General features: G+C 33.9%; 1 protein-coding gene across 1 annotated transcript in view; it reads right to left on the reverse strand.

The window, feature by feature from the left end:
- Window positions 1-25705, reverse strand: part of SEMA3A (semaphorin 3A) — a 463873-nt gene that overhangs the window by 296062 nt on the left and 142106 nt on the right. The window contains exon 4 of the mRNA XM_027574766.2: window positions 22163-22246. The gene's annotated coding sequence lies outside the window, so the exon portion shown is untranslated. The remainder of the gene's footprint in view (window positions 1-22162; window positions 22247-25705) is intronic.

The following is a 25705-nucleotide window of genomic DNA, read 5'->3' on the forward strand; positions in this document are numbered from 1 at the left end:
ATCCAACTGTAGGTTAGATAAATTGTCCTTTCCTGAAAGGATTTTTGCATGAGGAGATTGAAGAATAATTTGAGACAAGAAACCCTTTACTTTGCCCCTAAAATCTTAAACAGTATTGTTTGGCCAATCATAGCCTTGTTTTTTCCTTTTCTCCAGAACAGGTCAGGCAGCGGACTGAAATGTAATATTGCTGATAAATTTGTTATTAACTACAAACACATCATCTATCTTACATCAAAACAAAAGACTCTGAAGGTTTTAGACCATATGCCAGATACTGCTCAGACTAGGGCCAAAGCATTCATCATAAATTATCGTCGACAAATTCCCTTCCTTGTGTTGCATTACCCTGAAATACTGTTCCTACCACCTCATTACATATCATGTCAAATTTAAAGAGCTACAAAATAAAAATTTCCAGATAAATAATACTATTATTTAGATGTTAAATATTATTTGTTTAAGCTATAAAGTGGAATTTATTTATACTCTACAGATTTGCAATTCAAATTATTTTACCTTCCCTCAGTAATATTTGCTAACAACCAGTGAAGAAATTCAGGGAGGATAAGAATCTAAGGATTACTGGCAGAGGATCTAGTATTAAAATCTGTTGTAAATTCATTTGAGTGAATTTCTTTTTATTCTTCATTGCCAACTAATTGGCATGGCCTAGAAGAAAAGCTAAAGGACTTTAAAAATTAGTTAATGCTGGGTGGCTCAGATGGTTAAGCATCTGCCTTCGGCTCGGGTCATGATCCTGGGGTCCTGGGATCGGGCCCCGAGTCGGCCTCCCTGCTCGGGGGGGCCTGCTTCTCCCCCTTCCTCTGCTTCTACCCCTGCTCATGTTCTCTCTCTCTCTCTGTACCTCTGTGTCTCAAATGAATAAAAATAAAAATAAAAAATCTTTAAAAAAATCAGTTAATGCTAGCTCTTACGCTTGAAGATGAAACTCTTAATCTTTAAAACATCGAACCTTTCCAACCCGGAACTTACATAATATTCTCTCAAGTTACAAAGGCAGGTAGGCAGTCTTAGGCTATAAAATTTTAAATGTAAGAATGTGCCATCCAGACACATAATAGAGGATAATTTCCTTCTCTTGTGTTGTTTAGTCTTTGTTACAGGGCGGGCATTACTGACATGTGACACTGGTCATTCCTTAGTTTAAAAGTGAAAAGCTTCTTAGGAAGAAAAGCCTCTCGTCCATTTTAATTCCCTAAAGAGTTTATTCCTTTGGGCAAAATAATCATGTGGGGCACCTGTGGTGCAAGTGCTAAAGAAATATCAGGCAAAACCCAGCCACAGCTGTGCTGTAATCACTGAAGTGTGCCCAGTGCATAATGGCACATTAGGTAGGCATTGATCTCTGCCAGTTTATGAGGTCTCTTACAGAATTAGGCAGACTTTTTCACTAAAACCCATGGAGCAGAAATTGCTACTTCTAAGCTAATCCATTTTCAAATTACTATCCAATTGTGACTGATGACCTCACTACAAATCCGCTTATCTACCTCCAACCACTCAACAAGCAAAGGGAAATCAATCGTTATTTCCCTTTATTTTAAACTCTTTACAAAAAACTCTTCTTGCCATTCTTAGTCACCTTTCGTGCCACTGCAGCTGCAAAGATAAGCATGATAAATGTTAAGTGCTGCCTAATTGTCAGTACTTATTTGGAAGGTACAATGGGAAAGGAAAATATGTGCTAGTAGGATACATGGTTTAAGATTTCGTTTAAAAAATTGATGCTATAAATTATGGCTAATTTTGTGAATTTATTTTAAATAATTTAGTCAGATTGTGGTATATCGATGCCTGATTTTTTTTTTTTTAAAGTCCATCACTACGATATGCAGCTATTTCTTATTGAAAATGCTGGGTCCAGTTTAATCACTGAGTAGATAAAATTTAAAACTTTCTGGGGAGGCCCGTTATTCTGAAAATGGAGGCAATGCTCAAGAGTTTACTTAATTGAAGGCAGTATCATGTAAAAATATGTAGGAGGCATAAAACACACAAAGTAGAATCAACCAAAACCTATTCCTGATTTCTCCTCATCACACGTTATCACAGAAGGTAACACTTGGTGGTTGCAAGAATGTGTAAATAAAAAAAAGTACAAAAGTGATGACTTGTATCTTTTTCTGTCGGAAAATTAGAAGGAGTCCTAACATTCAAAGTCCGTTAGCTATAGTCTAAAAGTCCACATTTTGTATCGATTTTGTGTTATTTATATTGTGAAAAATATCCTGCTTGGTTCTCTGAAAGGTTTTCATGTGGATCAACTAGGAGAGCCCTAATTGGTGAATATATTAATGTTCTAATGTTCTAATGTATGTATGGGAATGTTGATTTACATATTTCCTGAAGCAAATTATAAACAAGTAGTAATTTGAAAACAGTTCTAGCAAAATTGTGGAATGTCTGTTTACAAATGCATTGGACAAAGCAGTAGTTACAAAAATCTTAGCCTTGGCAGGGTGATGGATGAGGCAGAGAAATAATTATTTCCATGTCTATAATTAAAGCACATATTTTTGAATGTTTCCATCTCGAACATAATCAGAATTCAAACATCTGGACCAGTCATTGCTATGAAGCCTCATCCTAGCTGCGTTATCCACGGCGCCCTGTGCAATGGATTGACATGATTCAGAGCCAAGTTAGCAGTACTTGGGTTTTCTGAAAGAATATCTTCTCAAAGGGGTTGGACTTGCTCTCTCACAGCTGAATTTTGATTTATTTAAATATGTCAGGACCTCCTTCTGAACATCAATCAATAGTGTTTCTTATATTTGGTGTATGGACGAGGGCAAGTATTTGTAAAGTAAGACGATACTACCCACTCCAATCTACCTACTAGTCGGTAGGATAAAAGCTAACAAACGAATTCACAAATTGATGATATCTATACAATTTTATTTTGGCTTAAAATAGCTTAATTTTAAGAGTAATATCAATTTCTTGATTACCTGTACACACATATGGGAAAAAGCCACAGGCCTACAACTTACAATTAATAATCTAGAAAATATTTCAATTGCATTTGATGAAGGATAATTGGAAGAAAGGCAGACAGGGAGAACGGGCCCCACTCTCAGAGGAAACCAACCTTAAAAGGATTTTACACCACCCTGGAAGGATCCCTCCACCCTTTTATTGTGATAGATAGATGACAAAAGCCTGCCTGGATGACAGGCGCATGGAGGATTAATTAGATTAAAACAGCCCACCAACCAGCCCATAAAAACCCTAGACTTAGAAACTCCAGTGGCAACCCTCTTGGGTCCCTTCCCTCTTGAGGAGCTTTGTACTAAAACTCAATAACTTTACTATCACTCAATAAACTTTGCTTTGTTGCCCACAACTCTTTGTCTGGTCTACCTCTTCATTCTTCAAAGCAGTGTGACCAGGAACCATGGGCACCAAAGGAAAAGAAATCCTGCCAACACATTCATCTCATTATTTTCCAGAATATCTATATGTTTTGTTGTAATTAATATTTGGAAAACAAAATCGACATGTGTTTGCCTCAACTAGTAGAAATATAAGAAGCTATGTAAGGGGAAAATTTTATATTAAATTCCTTTAAAAAGATTTATTTATTTGAGAGAGAAAGAGTGAGAGAGCATGAATGAGACGGGCGGAGGGGGAGAGGGAGAGAGAATCTCAAGCAGATTCCATGCTGAGTGTAGAGCCCAATGCAGGGCTCAATCTCAGGACCTGAGCCAAAACCAGGAGTCTGATGCTTAACTGACTGTACCACCCAAGTGTCCCTAAAATTAAATTACTTGTATAAACTCTCTTCCTCACGCCCCAGGTTTCTGAGGTCAACAGTAGCTCCTTCCACATCTTCATTCACATTGATGAAAACATATATACCTAAATATCATACAGACTGAGTTTTATGTTATGTTTAAAAAAACAGTAGCAATATAAATATTGCCTAGCAAAAATGTTTTTTTTTCATGAAACAAACATCATGAATAGCCGCCAGTCAAATGGAAACACCTGACCTGTGCTGTTAAAAGTGTAATATTCAATAGCATAGATTAAAACCACATTATTTTTCCCCATTTAGATACTCATCAAGGGGTTTTTATTCTTGTCCTTGTTACTTTGTCTTATTTTTTGGTTAGTTGTTATTTTATTAAAATACAGTTAAAAAAATAAAAGTAAAATACAGTTGGCCCTTGGATTTGAACTGTGTGGGTCCACGCATACACAAATCTTTTTCTCAATAAATATACATACAGTACCATAAATGTATTTTCTTTTCCTTATGATTTTCTTAACATTTTCCTTTCTCTAGTCTATTTTATTGTAAGACTACATTATATAATATATAAAACATACAAAATATGTATTGCATGACTGTTTATGTTATTGGCATTTAGCTTAACAGTAGGCTAGTAATAGTTATTTTGGGGGAGTCAAAAATTATACGTGAATATTTAAATTCTACATTGTCCAAAGTTCAGCTGTATATGTGTTTTTATTTTAGTAGATATTTCTTTAGTTTTCATGAATTCATGGCCATTTGGCAACCCTCCAGCAAGGAGTGTGCCCATTTGCTGGCACCCTCAAAAACACTGACTAGATTTCCTCCTTTCAGTTTTCACCAACCTGATGGAAGAAAACTGTTATCTCCCTACTGGTGCAGTTGGCAGTTGCCTACTACTAGCCTTCAGCATCCTTTCATATGTTTGCTGTACATTATAGCTTGGTCTGTTGTAATTTCCTATTTATATGCTTTGGTCAGTTTCATATTAGGTTGTCTATATTTATCAACATAATTAAATAAATTAAATTCCTATAGTCTTCTCATGGGAATTATGTGAAAGCCAAGTGAAGACCGAGAAGTGGGCATGCTGCCATCTTAGCACTTACCATATTTTATTGAACTTTTTACGATATTGCTCCCATGATGACATTCCTGTGATTGTAGGGCATTTATTTTTATTCCTCTTTCCCAATAATTTATCACAATACCTGGAATACTCTAAATATTCAGGAAGTGAATGTTAAGCTGGTAAAATGGTGACAAAAATACAACTTCAGTTAAACTGATGGATACTTGAGGGAAGGAATCACATCTTGTATGCATGTGTTTTCAACAGAAAGCTGTTCAGAAAATACCTCTGAATTAATTCGTTGCTTAGTCTTTTTTTTTCTAGCTTTATTGAGATATAATTGACATATAACACTGTGTAAGTTGAAGGTGTACAACATGATGATTTGACATATGTATGTATTACTAAATGATTACCACAATTAAGTTAGTTAACACATCCATCACCTCATATAATCAATATTTGTGTTTGTGTGTGTGTTGAACATTTGAGATCTACTTTCTTAGCAACTTTCAAGTACAGTAGCAATACAGTATTGTTAACTCTAGTCACCATGCTGTACGTTAGGTCCCCAGAACTTATTATTCTTATAACTGGAATTCTGTACTCTTTAATCAAAATCCCCCCATTTCCTACACCCTCAAGGTCCTGGCAACCATCATTCTACTCTGTTTCAGCTTTTTTAGATTCCACATATTAATGATATCATACAGTATTTGTCTCTCTGATTTTTTTCAATTTTGGTTGCTCGGGTTTATAACTCTTTTCCCTACCTTTGTAGTTCCTCCCTAGAGCTAAGAACAGTTCCTCTTCAAGTTTAAATCTGGGAGTAAAGAATGCTAGAGGCCTTTCTCTTCTCACTGCTATCTGTAACACTTTGTATAATATACATTTTTTAATGTTAATTTTTCTTAGTTTTCTTACTTTTAGTGTTATGGTCATTCTATCCAAACTTGGCAATTGAGGATTGCATGGAATTTCAGCTAACACATCTCAGATGTGCACGATCTCAGCCTGTGGGATACGAAAGGATTTAATTTACAAGGCACCTCCATCTAGTTTCACAGTCTAGACTAGCAATTGGTCTAGAATATTTCTATGAGACAATGGTCTCTTGATTCAAAATAGACATTAATAAAAATGCTGACAGTCTCATTTTGTTGTTAAATGAGTGACATTAGGTTTGCTCTTGTTGTTGGATATTCTGGCACTAAGTCACCAGGCTGTAGAGGTAAACATTTACTTCATTCACAAAACATGGAAGCTATAATTTATTTTTTGCCTAAGGCAAAACTTTTTAAAAGAATACAAATTTTAAGGCGGGAAATAACTGAAATGAAGCCCACACGTTGGCAGTAGAAGAACTGTCTTTATAGCTTTCAAAAATTTGATTTCTATACCTATGCTTTCTATTGACTCTGTTTGGGACAAACGGTTTTGCCTTTTTCATTTCTTTAATTCTTATACCTAAATAAGTCGTGCAGAATGATCTTTAAAATCTCTTCCTGAATTAACTTTGCTCTCTTTGGTAAAGCAAAACAACTAGAAAGTAAATAAATTTGTAATTATGTCCCCTGATACACAATCCAAAGTCATAAGCTATATATATATATATATGTATATATATATATATACACACACTATATATATTTACATAACTATACATATATATAGTTTACACATACCTATGTGTGTGTATATATGTGTGTGTGGGTGTGTGTGTGTGTATATGTATATATATATATATATATATAGTTTACCACTTCTTGGTTGCACTTAACTCTCAGTTATAATCAAGGATTCTTACTATGATTTTGAAAATAAATCAACCAACACGTTGAGGCTAATTTTGCAAAAGGTTGAGATATGATAACCATTACCATGGTTGGGTCTGACAACAAACATGTCCATAAATGCACAAGTCAAAGCTACTTTCATAGTTAATATTCTCATATATTATTGGAAATGGCAAGAAGCCATAAAAATAATTAAGCAAAATATATAATATTTAAATGTAAGCTTAACAAATCAAATGATCACTATATTAATTGAGCAAATATGAGTGAATAAACTAGCAAGTAGAAACACAATCCCCAACTTAATAAAAAGTATAATTTATAGAAGACAGAGATTGAACAAGAAATTATAACTGTGACAAGTACTATAAAATATGAAGGCTTTTTTTGTGGAATTAATATTGAGCCGAGACATGAAGGTTTATACGGAGTTAGCTGGATGAGTGATGAGATTGAAATTAGTAATTTTGGCAGGCCAACAAAACCATTTTATGTAGTTTCTTCAAAATGGCCACCTTGACATGTATACCCTCTTTTTGAATTATGAATTCAAGCAACACATTTATCTCCTAGTTTAGAAATTGGATGAGATTCATGATAAAGGATGGATATGTTTTGCATATTATCTAGTAATCAAAATATAAGTGTCCATTTGCTCTCAGACTGGCAGTCATATAGCAAGTTAGAGTAGTCATTGTGCAAAAAGACTTCTTGATTGCTTGATAGAAATTTAGGGCGGTCTCAAATGATTATAGAACTGCAATAGATTTTTCTATTGATATGAATAAGTACATTCTACATATCCCTAGAATCTGTATTATTATACATGCTTTTACTTTATTCATCTTGGTATCTCCATATCCCTCTTGATAACTTTTTAATCAATATCCAAGGATAATTTAGTATAGTCAGTAAAAAGACTCTACAAAATGTTAAGTGAGGGGAACCTGGGTGGCTCAATGGGTTAAGCATCTGACTCTTGATTTTGGCTCAGGTCACGATCTCAGGGTTGTGAGATCAAGCCCCATGTCAGGCATGGAGCCTGCTTAAGATTCTTTCTCCCTCTCCCTCTGCTCTTCCTCTCCCTCTATCCCCCTCTCTAAAACACAGACAAATAAAAAAAAAAGCTGTTAAGTGAAAAAATGCTTAAATGCTATCTTTTTTTACACACTTTCACTAAATCCCCCTCCCTCTCAAATAAATCACAATATGGCAATACGACAATGTATTTACAGCTTCAACACAACTTCAAGTCATGTCAGTTTTGATGCACTATTCACTAAGATGGCTTTCTGAATACCATTTGATACCGTTTTTTGAGATTTTAAAAATATCTTAGAAAGTACTACTTAAAACACAGACTGTTAGGAAATTTTATCTGAACTCATGCTCTTCTGATTAAAAAATAATTCTATGGTTTGGTCTGAATTTTTTTTTTTAACTTCACTATTTTAGAAACAAAAGAAAATTGTCCTTAACAAAGAAAGTTCAAACAAACTTGTGACCACATATTTAGAATGATGTGGGTTAAAAGTCCCCCAAAACATGAGAACCTGTGTCTCAATTTGTGTAGTGTAGATTAAAATAACTTGTTCCAGAAATTCCATTTATAATAACTAACTTACATGGATCTACGTACAACAGTCTACAAGTGCAAGAGTTAATACTCTTCTTCTTTCTGCTTATTTCTTCACCTTTTGTTATTTTCAGCTTTGGCTAACTGCTGTCGCTTATGGTTTCAGTAAAGAAGAGTGGAGTAGGACAGATTCCATAGCGACTGTCTCAGACCTCAGGCAAATCCCTGATGACTATGGGTAGCACTTCCAGACATAAGTTGTTTCAAAGTCCAGTTGTGGCCCAATAGGGATATAATTTTGATGAAACCCAGATGAGCTGCAAATATATTTCAGTCTATACTCCCACTTAAATTATAGTCAATTATCTATGGTAATAGGAGTACAAAAATAACATGAGCAATGAAATCCGCATATAATCTCAAAGCATAATTTTAGCCAATAATTTCCAATTCTTCCTCTACCAAACCTCTAAGTAAAAATTCTTAGCATATATTCAAATGGATAGATGTGAGTTTCCTTCTCTTCCTATGGTAAAAGTGCCAAAAAGTAATAAATGATCCACAAAATATGGCCACAAAGGAGGGAAGACTGATTAATCACTGGTCTAGATCTCTGTTCCTGAGAAACTCAGATGATTTTTTCTGCCTATAAAACCTCTGAACACACATTACTATCATCCATAATAATATTTAAGTCAAGTAAATCTATTTTTAAAAATATCTGATTATTTGTTAAGAATATAATGTGAATTCTAATTAAATGAGAAAGATTAAACATACAAACAAATTCACCTCTTCTCCCTACCTTAACCCCAGTAAAGATATAATAAAAGAATTGTAACAACCAAACAAAATGTATTCATCCACTATGACCATGAGACTGATAAAAGTGGTGGTAGCAATATAAGACTTTAAGGAATTTTGGGGTAAGAATTCACATAACCTTATTTAACATGGCAGAGGGGAGTCAGAGAGCTTCTCAGGGCAAGCAAGCCCACTGACCCTGAGGAACCTGAGACAATGAGCACTAATAGCATGCCTTATTAGAAGAAGACTTCAAGACCAACTTTCCCCCACCCTACACCCAAATATCAGCAATCAGTAGGTACTTCCCCTCTGTCAACTATTACAGAAACTACACAGACCTCGAAAAAGGACACATTTCTTCCATATGTTGTTGTTTGATGGCCCATTGTGAAAAGACTGATTTGTTTACTGGCCAATATAAAGTGCAGTCTAATGGTCCACCAAATGTTCTCTAATCCTTCCGACCCCAACCTTAGCTCATATCCAAAAATGGTTTGATATCTCACCCATACACCAGTGTACAGTCCAGAATTATCTGCCTCATGAAGAAAGCTATCACCACGAATGAAGAAGAGCAACAACAAAACTACAACAAAACCCTAAAATCACCAATGAAAGAACTTGGAGAAAACAAAGACAATGAAGGAAATGAAGAACATGTCAAAACGATAATGAATATTCTTCATGAATAAGACAGATATTTATTCTTTTAAAAACAAACAAGCAAACAGAAAATCAACAATGAAACAGAGGCTTTAAATGATACACTGGACCAGATGGATCTAACAGATATATTCACAACATTCCATCCCAAGACAGCAGAATATACATTCTTTCAAGTACAAATGGAAAATTATCCAGAATACGCCATAAAACAAGTCTCAACAGATTCAAAAGACTGAAATCATCATGCATCTTTTCTGGCCACAATGGTATAAAACTAGAAGTCAGTCACAAGAAAAATCTGGAAAGAACAGAAATACATGGAGGTTAAATAACATGCTACTAAACAATGTATGGATCAACCAAGAAATCAAAGAGGAAATCAAAAAAATACATAGAGACAAATGAAGATGATAACACAACATTCCGAAATCTTTGGGATGCTGCAAAAGCTGTTCTAAGAGGAAACACTACAGCAATACAGGCCTACCTCAAAAAAAAAAAAAAAAAAAAAAAAAAAAAGAAGCAAACAAAATTTCAAACAAACATTCTAACCTTACACCTAAAGAAGCTAGGAGAAAAGGAGAAGCAAAACCCACAGCCAGCAGAATGAAGGAAATAATGAAGATTAGAGCAGAAATAAGTGAAATAGAGATTGTAAAAAACAATAGGATAGATCAATGAAACCAGTAGCTGGGGTTTTTTCAAAAGATTAGCAAAATTGATAAACCTTTAGCCGATGTAGAAGGAGAGAGAAGGGGAGAGAACTAAAAAAAAAAAAAAAAAAAAGCAGAAATGAAAGAGGAGAAATAACTGACACCACAGTATTACAAAAGATTGTAAGAAAATACTATAAAAAATTATATGCCAACAAATTGGAAGACCTAGAAGAAATGAACAAATTCCTAGAGACATATAACCTTCCAAAACTGAATCAGGAAAGGAACAGAAAATCTGAACAGACTGATTACGAGGAATGAAATGGAATCAGTAATTTAAAAAAACCCCAACAAACAAAAATCCAGAACCAGATGGCCTCACAAGTGAATTTTACCAAACATTTAAATAAGAGTTAACATCTAGTCTTCTCAAACTATTGCAAGAAAGAGAAGAGAAAGGAAAACTTCCAAATTCATTATATGAAGCCACCATTACCCTGATATCAAAACCAGATAAAGATACTACAGAAAAAGAAAACTATAGGTCAATGTCTGTGATAAACATAAATGCAAAAATTCTCAACAAAATATTAGCAAAACAAATCTAACAATATTTAAAAAAAAATCATTCACCATGGGATCAAAGTGGGATTTATTCCAGGGATGCAAGGATGATTCATATTTTCAAGTCAATCAGTGTCATACACCTCATTAACAAGAGAAAGGACAAAAAACAAATAATCACTTCAATAGATGCAGAAAAAACATTTGAGAAAATAGAACATGCATTTATGATAAAAACTCTCAACAAAATAGGTTTAGAGGGAATATACCACAACATAAAGGCCATATATGAAAAACTCACAGCTAACATCATCCTCAGTAGTGAAAACCTGAGTGCTTTACCTCTGTGATCAGGAAATAAGACAAGGAAAGGCACTCTCACAACTTTTTTTTTTAAAGATTTTATTTATTTATTTGAGAGAAAGAGAGCACAAGCAGGGGGAGGGGCAGAGAGAGGGAGAGAGAGACACAGACAGACAGACTCCCGCTGAGGAGGGAGCTCGATGTGGGGCTTGATCCTAGAACCCTGAGATCATGACCTGAGCCAAAGGCAGATGCTTAACCAACTGAGCCACTCAGGCACCCCCCATCCACTCTCACAACTTTTATTCAACATAGCACTGGAAGTCCTAGTCACAGTAATCAGGCAAAAAACAAAAACAAACACACACACACACACACACACACACACACACACAAAACAAAAACAAAAAATAAGACATCCAAATTGGTGAAGTAAAACTTTCACAATTTGCAGATGACATAATACTATATACAGAAAACCCGAAATACTCCACCAAAAAAACTGCTAGAACTGATTAATGAATTCAGTGCAGTTGCAGGATACCAAATAAATATACAGAAATCTGTTGTATTTCTATACTCTAATAATGAAGTAGTAGAAAGGGAAATTAAGAACACAATCCCATTTACAACTACACCAAAAAAGAATAAAATACCTAGGAATAAACTTAACCAAGCAGATGAGACCTATACTATAAAAACTACAAAGCACTGATGAAAGAAAGTGAAGATAACACAAATAAATGGATAGATTCTTCATGCTCATGGATTGGGAGAATCGATATTGTTAAGATGTTCATACCATCCAAAGCAATCTACAGATTTAATGTAATCCCTATCAAATATTAACAGCATTTTTCACAGAACTAGACCAAATAATCCCAAAATTTGTATGGAACCACAAAAGAAACTGAATAATGAAAATAATCTTGAGAAAGAAGAACAAAGCTGGAGGTATCACAATCCCAGATTTCAAAGATCCACTACAAAGCCATAATAACCAAAACAGTATGGTACTGGCACAAAAAATGACACATAGATCAACAGAACAGAACAGAGAATCCAGAAATAAACCCATGCTATTATGGTCAATTAATTTACAACAGAGGAGATAAGAACATACAATGGCAAAGACAGTCTCTTTGACAAATGGTATTGGGAAAACTGCAGAGCTACAAGCAAAAGAATGAGACTGGACCACTGTCTCATATTATACACAAGAATAAACTCAAAATAGATTATGGACCTAAGTGTAAGACCTGAAACCATAAAATTCCTAGAGAAAACAGGCAGTAATCTCTTTGACATCAACTTTAGAAACATTTTTCTAGATACGTCTCCTTTGGCAAGGGAAACAAAAGTAAAAGTAACCTACTGGGACTACACCGAAAAAAAAAAAAAAGCTTTTGTACAGTGAAGAAAGCCATACATAAAGCAAAAAGACAACTTACTAAATGGGAGAAGATATTTGCAAATGATGTAACCAATAAGGGGTTGATATCCAAAATATAGAAAGAATTTATACACTATAACACCCAAAATCAAATAATTCAATTAAAAAATGGGCAGAGACAGGGCACTTGGGTGGTACTGTAAGTTAAGTGTTTGGCTCTTGGTTTTGACTCAGGTCTGATCTCTGGGTTGTGAGATTGAGCCCCACGTTGACTCTGCACTCAGCATAGAGTCTGCTTGGGTTTCTCTCTCCCTCTCCCTCTGCCCCTGCCTCCCACGCACACTGTCTCTCTAACTAAAATAGATAAGTTAAATCTTAAAAAAAAATGGGCAGAGGACATATATAGACATTTTTCCCAGAGAAGACATACAGATGGCCAACAGACTCATGAAAAAATTCTCAACATCACTAATCATCAAGGAAATACAAATCAAAACAACAATGAAATATCACTTCACACCTTTCAGAATGGCTAAAATCAAAAACATAGGAAATAGCAATGGTTGGTGAGGATGTGAAGAAAAAGGAACACTTGTGCACTGTTGGTGGGAATATAAATTGGTATGACCACTGTGAAAAACAGTATAAAGCCTCCTCAAAAAGTTAAAAATAGATTTACCCTATGAACCAGTATTTTTACTACTGGGTATTTACCAAAAAAGAAAAGAAAAGAAAACACTAGTTTAAAAAGACATGTGCACCCCTATGTTTACTGCAGCATTATTTACAATAGCCAAGATATGGAAGCAACTCAAGTATCCATCCATCCATAGAGGAATGGGTAAGGAAGATGTGGTATATATACGCAATGCAATATTACTCAGCCATAAAAAAGAGTGACATCTTGCCATTTGCAACAACATGGGCAGTTCTAGAGGGTAGAATGCTAAATATTTAAAAAATAAATCAGTCAGAGAAAGACAAGTAACATGATTTCATTCATATATGGAATTTAAGAAATAAATAAACAAGGAAAAAAGGGAAAAACAAACAAACAAAAAAGGATCCAAATATAGAGCACAAACTGTTGGTTGCCAGAGGAGAGGTGGGTCAGGAGATGGGTGGCACAGGTGAAGGGGGTTAAGAGTACACTTACTGTGGTGAGCACTGAGCAATATATCGAATTTTTGAATCATTATATTGTATACTTAAAACTGATATAACACTGTATGTTAATTATGCTTGAATACAAAAAATCAAGAGACATGAAAAACAAACAAGACTATAAGAAAATGAAACAGAATCAGACAGGGCTCCTAGAAATTACAACTATCATAACTGAAATAAGAACTTCAGTACAAGGGTTGGAAAACAAAGTCAAGAAAAATTTCCACAAAACAAAACAGCAAAAACATGGGATGGAAGAATAGAAGTAAAGGAAAATAATGGATCAGTTAAAGCAGCCAAAAATCAGATTTTTAGGAGTAACATAATGGGAAGACAGGAAACTCAGGGAAGAAATTTATATATAAATTTCTCTATATATGTATATGTGATATATATATATATTGGAGAATATTACAGAAATATTGGAGAAAAAAATATAATATGTATCACATGTACTATATAGAAATATATATATAATATGATAATATAATATATATCACATATACATATAGCTATACAAATCTTGACATATATTTCATATATAGAGATATATCTACATATCCATCTAAATTTAGATGTAGGTATTTCTATATCTATATCCATATATCAATAATATTTCCCATAACTGGAAGGGCATAAGTCTTAAGATTAAAAGGGTCTTCTTAGTGCATACTGCAATGATGACAAAATAAAACAAATCCTAAAAGGCATAACATAACTCTATTTCAGAATATCAGGGATAAAAGTAGAATCCTAAGAGTTTTTCTTTTCTTGGTGGGGTTGGGGGAATAAACATTACAAAGGAACAGAAATCAGAATGCATTAAATGCTCAACTGCAGCTCTAACAGACGACTTGAAAATGAACAGACACAAATATTACGCATAAAAATACTTGCAGTGGCTATTTTAAAATCATCTAAAATAGACATTAAGCCAACAGTATTATCAAAGATAAAAATAAATGGTACCTAATGATAAGAGGGTCAATTCAGTAGGAAGACATACAAAGCATAAATGTGTATGAATTAACAAAAGTACCACAAAGTATAAGAAACAATAACTGACAGAATTAAAGGAAAAAACTTTTAATTACATAACCATAGGGATGGATTTTATTAGAACATCTAGACAAAAATAAATCAGTAAAAACATAGTGGATATAAAGAACACAATGAAGCACATATGGTGGGTCTTAAAATAACTCGCAGTAGATTTTAAATGATTGATATCAGAGTATGTTCTCTGAACACAGTAGAATCGAATTAAATATCAGTAATAATAAGATATCTAAAGAAACATAAATTGATTTACAGAATCAACAGAATCCCAATAAATTTTTAAGAGGCTTTCTGTATGTGTGAGGGAGTGGATAGAGGAGTCATATGGGAGAGCAAACAACCTAGGAATACCAAAGAAATTTTAAAATACAGCTGAATTGGTCATCTTATACAAGTCACCAATTTCAAGACAGTGTAAATCTACGAAAATCAAGATGGTATGTCATTGGCAAAAGTAGTTACAGTTCAATGGAAACAATTAGTTCAGACGTAGGCTATTAATCTTGGACGAAGTTCCTAAGGTAAGGCAATGGAAAGAAATGACCTTTCAACAAAGGATGCTAGAACAATTAGACACTGACATGGAAAAAAAAAAAAAAGATTTATCTCAACATCTCTCATTATGTGCAAAAAGTGACTTAAAATAGATCATAGTCCTTCCTTCAAAAACTAAAACAATAAAACTCTTAGAAGAAAATACTGGAGAAATATTGGAGAAAAAAAATTTAAACTGGGATAAGCAAAGGTTTCTTAGTACCCAACAGTACAAATGATAAAAAATGATATATTGTATTTTATCAATATTAAAATTTTTTTGCTATTCAAAAGAAACTTAAGAATATGAAAATGAAAGCCATTGCATGGGAGAAAATATTCATAAAACATATCTATCTACTAAAGAATTTGTATCCAGAATATATAAAGTGATCTTACAACTGAAAGCTAATAAGAGAAATGGCCAGTTAAAAAAATAGAGCAAAATATTTCAATGGATAATTCAGAGAAGAAGATATACAGATGGCAAATACACAAATTAAAAGATGCTCAATATCATTAGTCATCAGGGAAATGCAAATTAAATCCCACTGAAATACCATCACATATACATTAAAATGGCTAAAATTAAGAAAGACTGACAACAAGAAATTTTGCAAGGATTCAGAGCAGGGATCAGCAAACTTTTTTGTTTTAAAGGGCCAGAAAGTACGTATTTTAAGCTTTGAGGTCCATATGGTTTCTGTCACAATTACTTAAGTCTGCTTTTGTAGCATGAAGCACCTCATTCATAACAAGAGTGTGGCTGTGTTCCAATACAACTTTATTTACAAATAAAGCCGATTTGGCTCAAGAGCTATAGTTTGAAGACCTCTGATGCAGAACAACAGGAATTCTCATACACTGCTCTGGTGAATGCCAAATGGTGCAACCACTTGGGAAAACTGTTTGTCATTTCTTAAAAGTTAAGCATACACCTACCAAAGATCCTGATATTCCAGTTCTACGTTTTTCCAAGAGAAATGAAAACATATATCCACACAATGACTTGTACACAAATGCTCATAGAGAATTAATCCACAAAAGTCAAAAGAAACAACTAACTATCCATCAAAGAGCGAATGAATAAACAAATGTAGTATAGCCTCAGTGGAATACTATTCAGCAATAAAAAGAAATGAACTACTGATACAAACAAATACATAAATAAATCTCTATATCATTATGCTAAGTGAAAAAAATACTCAAAAATACATACTTACATGATTCCATTTATATAAAATGCAAGCTAGTGCAGAGTATGAAAAAAGTAAAGGGTCATAAAGAATCTTGTTGGGGTGATAGAAATATTCTGTTTCTTGCTTCTGGTCGTGGTTTCATGGGTATATACCACTGTCAAAACTCATAGAATTGAGCCCTTTAAAACAGATGGAGTTTATATGGAGTTTATATTACTAATTTATCCCTCAATAAAGTTAGTAAGGAAAAATAAATTCAGAGGTTTCTCCCGAAGAAGCTACACATCCCAATGAATTTAACCAAGACAAAAGTTCTATGCACTGTTTTGCCTTTCATGTATGTGTGTGTGTGTGCGTGTGTGTGTGTGTGTGTGTGTGTGTGTGTGTATATCTCAATATATATTTAGCCAGCCATAAAATGTCATTCCCTGAACAGGGCTGTTCCCTGAGGTAGTGTATTATGTACGTGTTTCTCTTATTACCCAATCTTCCTTGCTCAATTATTTTTACCTACTGACAGGCTTGTCTTTGTGGAAGAAGAGGATGTCACCTCTTTATTTTGTCTATATAAGTTACAAATTTCAGTTGAAGACAATGCTGATAAATAATAGAAACTGTCAACAGATAATCCTAAAATGAGTAAGAAAGAAAGTGCAGCAAAAAGAGTATCTTGGGAACAAGATATTACGAAATAAAAGAACGAACTCTAAAATTAGAGTTTGGAGCTTGGGTTCCTGGTGTCTGTAACTTGTATTAGATTTATCTTGGCCTTAGTTTCCTTATGTAAACAATGAAATGATTTCTTAAAACTCTTCTGGCTCAGAAGTTCTGTGGACCTAAAAACATTTAGCACAAATTATCAAAGGTAGAAGAAGAAGAAGAAAAAGAACAGTATGAAGAAGGAATTATTAGCTAGAAAAATAAATAGGGCGCCTGGGTGGCTCAGTTGATTAAGCGACTGCCTTCGGCTCGGGTCGTGATCCTGGAGTCCCGGGATCGAGTCCCACATCGGGCTCTCTGCTCAGCAGGGAGTCTGCTTCCCCCTGTGACCCTCTTCCCTCTCGTGCTCTCTATCTCTCATTCTCTCTCTCTCAAATAAATAAATAAATAAATTCTAAAAAAAAAAAAAAAGAAAAGAAAAATAAATAAATGATTCCATCTGAATCAGATAGAGAATTTGTACAAACATACAAACAATGAAATTTTTCAGGAGTTGGTAACACTTCTGCCCTACTCATGGCCACACCGATCCCACCCTCACTAGATACAGAGGAGGTTAGGCAAGGGTTAGATTTTTCTCAGGTGTGAGGCCACGCCGCTAAGCACACCTTCTGACCCTGTGGTCACTATCATCTTAGCCAAGGTGAGGAGATGAGGGCTTGCTAGTTAAGCAGATCACTATGGTTTCTTGTTACTATTATTGAATGGGAGCTCAGTTCCAGAATGATTTTCTTACACATCTGAGCTATCTACCTTTCTCTCTTTCTTTGAAAGATAGCTAGGAAAATCTATGATAAAGAAAATACATTCTAATTCCTTGAAAAAACTTAGAAGTGGTTAAAGCAGAATAAGATATTATTATGTTATAAGCTAAGAGACCTTATTTAGAAATAAAATTAAACAAGCTAAATTTATAGGTGGGTATATTGAGTCAAAAGGATTTTTCATTTGGAAAAAAAAGTCTATCTTCTAAATAGTGACTTTTTAAAAGAGTATTTAAATGTTTTAAATGGTTTCAGCTTAATTCAATTCAGCAGCAACATGTCTATATAAAAAAGTTCTTATTCTTTCCTTTAGTCACTCACTAAATAAAGTCTATCTCTCAAACTGATGGGCAGGGGCAGGCATAAATAAGAAAAAATATTTTTAATCTTGAAAAGTTTATAATCTAGAGTAGAAAAATAAGAGTTAAACAACCAGAAAAAGAGCAGAACACTTTTGAAAAATAAAATGAATAAAAAGTAGTTTGAAAGTATTCAAAGAGAAAACTATACCATACACTTCAAAATGTAATTTAAAAAATCACAAAATTCTTCAAAATTTGTAAAAATTATAAGCAAGTAAAAGTAGGTAAGTAAAAAGTAGTCTCAATGTATAAATGAGAAAATTAAATATGATTTAGTTAATTAATGAAATGAGATTAAATTAAATAAATTAAATAAGAAAATTAAATTCTCAAGGTCACAAAGTGATTCAGCTTGAAATTCCAGAACTATATGAGTCTGGAGTGTCATTTTATTCTACTGTATGAGACAGCCTCTCTAAAAACATATCAAAGTTATTCAATAGTCATATTGACTGAATCTCAAGTGGAAAAACAAATTATATATATAATACTCTTGATATTTTTAGCATTTTGATTTACATTGTTTTCTACCTTTTCATCCATACATTTTCAATTTTCCTTTTTAGTTAATGTGGAATGTTATCTCATTTTCCTCTCTTCCAAATTAATACATCCTTTTCTTAACTACAGTTTCCTTTAGCTGCGTTCTATTTTTTTTTAATGCTTGAAATCTTTGTCACAAGCTTACTAGTAAAGTATCTGTATTTTTCAATTTAGAATTTATTATAGAATTTATTACAGAATTAAACATATATGGAGCTGTGTCAAGGGAATAATCAATAATTGCAAAACAATTTTCAGATTCAGGAAAGAAAAAAATGTCTTGGATCTTGCTACATTGGCATTCTCTTAGCAAGTAAGCCATTAAACAATAGGATTAGCAGGACAAACAAAATAAATATATTGTTTATTGACTCTTTTTAAATAATCATTTACATTAAATATTTGATTATACATTTGACATGCCAATAATTCTCATTTAGGTTACTTCTGTTAAAAAAAAGGGAGAAAGTAAGGGATAGAATAACCTTGTCAATGAAATGGACATTTAAAAAAAAAAGTCTCAAGTCCTCCAGTTTGGGATGACCAGATCACATTTTCCAACAAACCAATCTTTATCAACCCCAGTTTACATTTGTATTACTCAAAGCCTAGAATCAAAAGTTTAATTCTGCAAATAGTTCCATTAGATGCAATACCTGGAAGTAAATTTCATCAGATTTTAGTTGAATTTGCTACTTGGACTTTAATAAAAATGCATTAGTTGACTACTAATTACTATCTTACTTCAATCCCACGTGTACATTGTTAATTATATTCAATAATTTTTAAGACTCATCCATTTGGACTGTTGATGTGTTTATAAATTAATTTTGAAAAACTCGCTTGATCTTCAAGTATACACTATGTCTGACTTTGGCCTCCATAAATTTGGAGCAGATTTTAATTAGTATCCAAGAAATGCATTTTGTGAATTTTTCCTCCTTTATTGGTGCCCTATGAGATCACTGTAATTGGAAAATTAGAAGGTTCTTATTTGCTGAAGAAGAAAGCAATGTTTAGTATTTTTGCACAGGATGCACTAATGAAAATTAGCATCCAGGAAACTGGTACTGTGAAGGCTAAAAATTAATCTAACCCAATAATGAATATTTGTACATATGTATAGATATGTTTATATGCATGTATAATATATGTATACATATAGAGAACTGGCAATACAAAAGTCATATTTTGGAGTCTTTATTGACCTACCAGTACTAAAGATATGAGATGTGCTCACTTGCCATCAGAGAAATACAAATCAAAACCACAATGAGATACCACCTTACACTAGTTAGAATGGCTAAAATTAACAAGACAGGGAACAACAAATGTTGCTGAGGATGTGGAGAAAGGGGAACCCTCTTACACTGTTGGTGGGAATACAAGCTGGTACAGCCACTCCGGAAAACAGTATGGAGTTTCCTCAAGAATAAAAATAGAGCTACCCTATGACCCAGCAATTGCACTACTGGGTATTTACCCCAAAGATACAGATGTAGTAAAAAGAAGGGGCACATTCACTCCAATGTTCATAGCACCAATGTCTGCAATAGCCAAACTATGGAAGGAACTGAGATGTCTTTCAACAGATGAATGGATAAAGAAGATGTAGTTCATATACACAATGGAAAGTTACTCAGCCATCAGAAAGGATGAATATCTAATATTTGCATTGACATGGATGGAACTTGGGGGGGGGTTATGCTAAGTGAAAAGTCAATTACCATATGGTTTCACTCACATGTGGAATATAAGGCATAGCACAGAGGATCATAGGGGAAGGGAGGGAAAACTGAATGGGAAGAAATCAGAGAGACGAACCATGAGAGACTCTGGACTCCGGGAAACAAACTGAGAGTTGCAGAAGGGAGGGGGGGTAGAGGGATGGGGTAACTGGGTGATGGGCATTAAGGAAGGCATGTGATCTGATGAGCACTGGGTGCTACACAACTAATGAATCATTGAACACTAATGATGTACATCAAAAACTAATGAGGTACTATATGTTGGCTAACTGAATTTAAATTTAAAAAGAAAGATATGAGATGTGCCATAAAAAATTAAAAATCCATAATGATTTGGTATTAACTTTAACAGCTTCAATGTTCATCTCATATCACTAAAATTTTCCTTACATGATAAATGTTTTGCATAAGTGATGCTTCCATATAGCAACTGTAATTTCCTTAAAATTCTTAAAAATCTTAGTTTTCTTGATACTAATTATGCAAAACTGAGGAAAAAGCATTTGTTCACATTAAATAGAAATAATCATTTAATTAAATCCCAAGGACTTAATAAAATTTGTACTTCCTTAGTTTTAGTGAAATAAAATTAATAAATGAATTTTATTCAACTCAAACACTTATAAGGGAAATAATATTTAGATTTAGGGTTTTTTTTCTTACAGTTCCCATGCACTAGTCCTAGATCTTAAAATATATGTTTTAATTCCTTTATTCATTTCTTCTAATAGCAATTCCTCCTGGTAGCAATATATATAATAAAGTGTGATGGTAAGCCTAACGCAGCTACATTTTCTTTGTACTTACAATGAAATGAAGCTTGAGGAACATTTATAGTTAAAGAGGGTTAAAAAAAAAAAGTAATATGTATACATTCAGATTTCTAAATGTATTTTACACTAAGGGTAATATTTCAGTCTCACATCTTAGGTCAAAATTAAGATAATGTAACACATTAAAAACTGACTCCTCCTTCTGTGCTTGGCACTCAAGCCTTTGAATGGATTCTAGTTGATGGTAACCATATGTGGTCCAGGAAATGTAGAAGGGGCAGGCTAGCCAAAGGATCTTTCTTGATGGCAATCTGCCCACACATCAGCTATCTTTGCTCTGTGGCTCTTGGGGAACATGGCAAACCCAGTCTAAGTCCTATATATAAAGATTAAAAAAGAAAAAGAAAAAAAGCAAAATAGTAGCGATCCAGATCTTGACATTTTGAAGTGGCAATGTGGCTTCCCTACAAACCATTTTCTTTTTGAAATGTTACAGCAATCTCATATATCCAAGTCATTCCACAGAATAAAAGATTATTTAAGTAAAAACAGAAAGTGCCCTTATTTTTAAAAAAATTATCCTCTAAATTACACACCAAAGAAATATACTAGTATATCTATATTTTCACCAAAACTCATTAACATGCAAATGTGTGCATATTTTAAGATCTCTTACCTCCTTCTGGAAAAATTCTTAATGCCTGAGGTACATTTGTTCAGTCCAATTGGTTATTTTAAGTTTCTGGACACTTTAAGTACCCTACAAAAATAAACAAATTCATTCTTAGAATTCCAATATAATTCAAACAATTAGCAATCACTTAATAGGTGCTCCACTAAATTAAAAATCAGTATAAACGTCTTCTAAAGGTTGCATAGGAAAATGTAATGTAGGAAGGAAAAAGGCATTATGGGAGGTAGACATTGAATTTGATAAACATTTCACTCTGCCTCCTTTAACCAAATTACGATTTGTAATCGCTAATTGGATTTGAGGTACTTTGAAATTATTCATTATTTAGGCTCTGACTCTGGTAAAGAATAACTGATTTATTTGAGAATTAGTTGAAACTCTAACACGCTCTATTGATTTGTCCATAATGCTATGATGTCATTAACATTTTTCACTACTAATGATGAAAGGCTCACACTGACAACCAAGCTAAGCAGTAATTTCATGGCACTGTTAGCAAGTAACTGGATTTTACTTTAACAAAAGCTTTTTTCCTCACCGAATAAGGAAATTATACCACATATGAAAAGTAAGTAGAAATTTTAAATAATTACATCTCTCAAAATATGAAATAAAAACATCCTTTGAATAATTTTATCTTACTAAAACAGATGCTTTGTCAGTAATCATATAGTATTTCACATTTGAATAATGAAAATAATTTAGAAAACAAAATAAAGACCACTCAAATCTGGGCCAGAGACTTAAAAATATCTCAATGAGAAAATACACAAATTGGTCAAAACAAAAAAAAGTATGCAATAGAGATTCACTGGCTAAGTACTAACCTTATTAAACAATTTTGATCTTATTTAAGTCATAGAAACTACAATTTGAAGTAGTATTTCTCTCACAGTTACATCCACTCCTGCTTTTTCACCATACATTTTGTGAGAAATGCAGAATATTTCTAGATTACTTATATTTTTGAGAAACATAGACTATATTATCCTATATGCATTTATACAGCATATTTTTGTTGGATCCCTTACAATCCAATAGGATTAGGGAAAACTTTAAGAGTTGATTTAAGCAAAGAATTTATGCTAGGTTTATATAAGTAAGTAAACACATAATCTATTACCCCAAGTGTAAATGTAAACACTGAAACTCCAATGTCAATACCATGTTAAATATTCCTTGGACACATGTATCACGTGATAGTGAAATTATTTCAAGACAGTGATAGGGTGGAAAACAAGATCTTTGGGGGAGAGGAGTTAAGTAACTGAGAGACTAGTGTTTTGGAAGTCTACGTGGGTATTGAAATTATCATACTGTATGACAAGAAAGATGTTGGAGAGAGAGGCAGTAAGCTAAAACTAAAATCTTAACAGAAGAGAGGAAGCAACCAGAGGTTGGTAAAAGACTTCTATAAAGAGGAGTAGCAGCTGGTATCCGCTAATGCCATGAGATCACAGGGAGGAGGTTTTAGGGAGGAGGAAGGAGACTGTTTTGGAAGTGACACCGAAGAGCAAGAGAACATCACCTCACCTCCAATCTCAGTGATGTAAGTGGTGTGGTAGGGAACTAGCCATCTCTCAGAGGCTGGCATGAGAAGAAGGGTCATCAAAGAAGAATCAGGCTTCATTTAGAGAGAAGAAAAGGGGAAATTACATAAAAGTGGTTGAAGATAAAGGGCCTTTGTTGGTGAGTTCAAAAGAGCAGCATGGTGAAAGGGTATCAGGAGGCAGAGAGGAATCGAGATGAATATTAGAGACTTGGGAATCAGGAATGCCTTGGAAGTTTTGGGTTCCTTTTAGCCACCGACATAAAATGAGAGAGCAGGCATGAGAAATCAAATCCTAATTTTCCCAAGACAGTCTATAGTGTCAATGGGGAAAGGGGGATGGTTGTGAGGTCTTGTCAGGGGTGTTCAGGGCTTCAGGATAACTATTTGACGCTTGATGATAGTACTCTCTGACCCAGCAAAGGATGTGTGAATTTTTCTTGACTTCTGATGGACATCTTTAGGCTGGAACGGGTTCCCCCTTGACCCACAATAGTGGTGGCCTGTAGAAGAGGAACGTACACGATGTGTGGGCTTCCTTTTGACTTACACAGAAAGCATCCTATGGCCAGTAAGAGGTCAACTTACTCTGAGCACACTGGCGATCTCTATGCCCTTCCAGTGATGGCCTCACTCCTATCTTTGGTTGAATCTCCTGCACATGAAGACCTAAAGGCCTGCAGAGGGGCAGATCAGAACACTTCAGCATTCTGATCTCCTTCTGACTTCTGTGGTTGGAAGCCTAAAAAAGGGAAGTTTTATTCCAAATATAAGGGCTTCCATTTTTTATATGTTTGAATTTTCTTTTATCCTGATATGAATGTTCTAACTATTTCATAAGCAGCTTCATAAACCTTAACTGGTCTAATTGTTTATAACCCATGTAAATATGTATTATTAATTCATTAAATATTTATTATTCACTATGTGCCAGGCACTATTTTAGGCAGCATAATTGATGTGCCTGGCCTTGAAACACTTAAATTGTATATAAACCATAAACCAAACAATATACAAATACATAACATGATGTCAGGTGATAGTAAGTGCTATAAAATAAGAGGATCAAAAGTGGTTGACTATTAATTTGCTTGGAATGGTCAGGTAAGTCCTCTCTGAGTTGGTGGACATTTTACCTGAAGTCTGAAGGAAGAAACGGGGTGGATAACTCAGGAAGGCATATTTAAGACCAAAGAAGTAATAAATACAAAGATCCTGAGGCAAGACTGTACATAGATTGTTCCAGAAATAGCAATAAAATCTGTGAGTAATGAGTGAGAAAGAAATGATAAGAGGGAGGTGGAGAAGCAAAATATAATATGGTTATAACTATAAACAAACTGGAGCTGATAGGAAAAGATACTACAAACATTGGTAAAATCTATGCCATGAACACAGTTCTCTAGTTAACAATAAAACATTGGCCGAATCAAAATACTGGGGAAAAAATGCTGTGGATAACTTAATTAAAACAGCTTATTTACACAATGGAAGTTTTACTACTTCACTTATCTCTATATGCAATTGATCAAATGGAACCATCACGTTGGGAAAAAAAAACTAACACTTGGAATATTGGTTAATTCAGTAGTTATAACTATGATTAAAATACACTCATTTGACAGAATGAAAATATGCATCTTCTTCGATAATGTAGAGAATCTTCTGGCACAGATGAGTTTTTCCACCTATCATTGGGAACATTATATGAGCCAAAGAGGCACCTGCAGATACAGAATATCTGATCCAACCTGACAGTTCTTTTTTTCAATTCATACTATATAATTTTTCAACAAAAAAATCTGTCAAAGGTGGTTCCATTAGTGTCAGGTAAAGATTCCTAACCAGCATACTTTTAACTTGTTCTAAAATGATAGTAACAAGTGAATCTTAAATGGGAAACTCCTATTGCAAATAAAGTGTAAGTCTTTATCTTACCTATTTATTTTCTTTGATCCCGGTGTTCTCCTGGAAAC

This window comes from Zalophus californianus, chromosome 12, assembly GCF_009762305.2.
Source record: "Zalophus californianus isolate mZalCal1 chromosome 12, mZalCal1.pri.v2, whole genome shotgun sequence".
Lineage (NCBI taxonomy): Eukaryota > Metazoa > Chordata > Mammalia > Carnivora > Otariidae > Zalophus > Zalophus californianus.